The sequence below is a fragment of the Malus domestica genome, chromosome 09 (genome assembly GCF_042453785.1).
Source record: "Malus domestica chromosome 09, GDT2T_hap1".
In the NCBI taxonomy this organism is placed as follows: Eukaryota; Viridiplantae; Streptophyta; class Magnoliopsida; order Rosales; family Rosaceae; genus Malus; species Malus domestica.
In genome coordinates, this window is record NC_091669.1 from 834,251 (window position 1) to 837,644 (window position 3,394).

Genomic DNA, 3,394 nt, shown 5'->3' on the forward strand with positions numbered 1-3,394 from the left:
TTTTCACATTTTGTGCAAAAAATTATGTCTTTACAAAGAACATAATTTTTTCGTTGCTGAAGCAAAGAACAATTCTCACTCTTTTAGAATGTAATTTAATTTTAAAACAAAAATTCAACCACACTAAATGGTGGAGTTTGTTTCAATTTTTTCTGGCATCATACAAAAGAAGGGTGGAGTTTTGAAATCAAATATATCTTTCACATTTCACCCAAACAATTATGTCTTTAATGAAGACCATAATTTTTTCACCTCATGAGCAAAGAACAATTCTCATTCTTTAAGAATGTAATTTAATTTTAGAGCAAAAACTCAACCACACTAAAAGGGCCCTACAAAAGAAGGGTGGAGTTTTGAAATCTAATATATCTCACATTTTGCACAAAAAAAAAAAGTCTTTAACAAAGAACATAATTTTTTCGTTGCAGGAGCAAAGAACGATTCTCACTCTTTAAGAATGTAATTTAATTTAAAGTAGAAATTCAACCACACTAAAGGTATGGAGTTTGTTTCAATTGTTTATGTGAAACCCCGTACCGAATTATGTATTTTGTCATATTAACGGAGTTATGAAATAACCATTTTATCCCCATATCTCCTTACCCTATCCGGATTCCCCTTCCCTTTATAGATTTTTTTTGTTATTATTTAATAACTCTCCCTCTCTCTTTGCTTGCCACATGGCACCACCCCCACCTCCTATCTCATTCTCTCTTCTCTTCCCCCCGTGCTCTTTCTCAGCTCACACTATTTCTCCCTCTTGTAGATCTATCTCTCTCTCTCTGTGCTATTTCCTCTCTAGTGAACCCAACACACACACACACACACACACACACACACTCTCACACCTACAATAACCACAACAATCTCATCATCTTCATCACCATTATCACCTCATGGACCCCCTTCTATCTCTCTCTCACCTTCCCGGTCTCGCACTCTCTCTTTCTTGGCACTGTGCACAATTATGGTGCATGAGTTTTTCCAACAAGGTAAGTCGACCTTACCTCTTAATATTGCTTGATAGGGTTAAGTAAGGTGTTTAGGTGAATTTTGAGACAATTTTGGAGTGGTTTGAACGCAGATAAAGCTTAGAGAGTATATTTCCAGTTTTCCAGCGAGATCCCGCGGCTTGCTAACCATTTTCCGATCGTTTCTGATGCCAACTCCACCCTATCTTGGTATGACTCGGATCCCTACTATTTTATCTTCATTTTGGCTTTTGAATGATGAATTTTGGTTGAGGGTTAACCCCAAAACGGAGTCGAGAAGATTCCCGGCCAAATCTCCAGCCTTCTCCCTTGCAAAACCAGGTCGAGACCCAAACCCAAGCCTTGGGCCGGGTTACAAGCCTAAAACAATTAGGCCCAAACCCAAAAAGCCCAAGCCCAGACCTAGATCCGGCTTAACCCAGTCGGATCCCAGGAACCCAGGCCGTGCGTGGGCGAGCATGAAGGGTTGCTGGTGCCAACGTGTGGAGCACACGCGCAGCCATCCACGGCGGCGCTGGCAACTTTTCCACGACCCACGGCGGTGCGTAGCCGTCGGAGCTGCCACATTGCGACGGCGTGTGAGGGTACCCAAGGTCCCCCTTTATGTTTTTCAAGTCCTGAATTTGTTTATGACATCCGTTTTCTGAAATTCAATCATTATGATAAAGTTTTATTAATTGGACCATTTATGTACTTACGTGCGATTATTAGCGGCGCTTCTGTCCTTCCTATTTCGCACGGCTCTTCGACAACAGAGTATATGTGAGTGGACCCCTTCTAAAATGCATGTTTTAATAGTAGAAATGCATACATGAAAAGCATTATTTAATGGTTACATTTTATGAAACATTTTATGAGTAAATTAGATATACACTTTATGATTATCATGCTTTACTGAGAATATTTTGGAATACCATACTTTATCGAATTTATGTTCTTTGTAGTATATATGATGGATGATTATATACTATTTATGAACATGTTTTTACACTATTTGTAGTATATATGATGGATGACTATATACTATGAAGATGTTTTAAGATATATGTACTTATGTTGGAAAGATTATATTCAATGTTTTTGTGCGTATCTAGTGGTCACTGTCTTGCCTATGGGTGTATGTTCTGCCTACGGGTGATTGTTTTGCCTACGAGAGTATGTCCTGCCTACGAGCGTTAGTTCTACCTACGGGCACGTGGCATTTGTTCTGCCTACGGGCGCGTGAAGAGAGCATTTGGGCGATTATGATACCACTAGTTAGCACACTATATATGATATATGTTTTATGAAAGGTTTTATGGCATGTTAGGGTTTTCGGAAAACCTATCACATATTATGCTATTAGTTTTCATAAACTTTGGGGGTTAGTACGTTATTGAATAACTATGTTTGTACTACTTATATATCAACTTGGTCCACTCATGTTTGTTTTGCGCCCCTCAGGACATAGAAACGAGGCATACGATCCGAGCTACAAGGCATTCCCCTACCAGTGATATCGTACCATCCTCTTTGCTTTGACATCATTGTAATAGCACCTTCTGCTTGTATTCTGAATTAGATGTATGCTCTGAACATGTCATGCATTATCACTATCATTTATTTGACGTTTGAATATTAGTATATTATTTTGGTAAGGTTGGTATTTGAATATTACATTGCGTATTACGCGCAAAATTAATATGCATGTTTCACATGTTCTTGGCATATGCATTCATTAAATAGCTTGCGTCACCCTCGAGTGTCGGCCAGCACGGGACCATCCTGATGTCCCCTGAACATCGGGATCGGGGCCTGTCAATTTCTAGCATCGTACAAAACATAGGTGAACTTTTGAAATCAAATATATCTTTCACATTTCACCAAAAAATTTATATCTTTAACAAATAACATATTTTTCATTGCAGGAGCAAAGAACAATTCTCACTCTTTAAGAATGTAATTTAATTTTAGGGCAAAAATTCAACCACACTAAAAGGGTGGAGTTTGTTTCAATCTTTTCTAGCATTGTACAGAAGAAGGTGGACTTTAGCAATCAAATATATCTTTCACATCTCACGCAAAAAATTATGTCTTTAACAAAGAACACAATTTTTTCGTTGTAGGAGCAAAGAATAATGCTCACACTTTTAGAATGTAATTTAATTTTAAAGCAAAAATTCAACCACACTAAAAGGGTGAAGTTTGTTTCAATATTTTAGAATGTAATTTAATTTTAAAGCAAAAATTCAACCACACTAAAAGGGTGGAGTTTGTTTCAATATTTATTTACGTCGTACAAAAGAAAGGTAGAGAATTATCTATTCTAATTCATTTTTTATTACAAACGAGACCTTTATATTTCAGAACATTGAACAAGAGGGAAGACTCTTGAACATGAGATGTCATGATCGTCGTATCCC

General features: G+C 37.5%; 1 long non-coding RNA gene across 1 annotated transcript; it reads left to right on the forward strand.

Annotated features, from left to right (window-relative positions):
- Positions 1-680: 680 nt before the first annotated feature.
- Positions 681-2,679, forward strand: LOC139198510 (uncharacterized). The gene is made up of 3 exons (XR_011584051.1): positions 681-992; positions 1,085-1,181; positions 2,436-2,679. It is a non-coding gene; the product is annotated as an uncharacterized lncRNA (long non-coding RNA).
- The last annotated feature ends 715 nt before the right edge of the window (positions 2,680-3,394 follow it).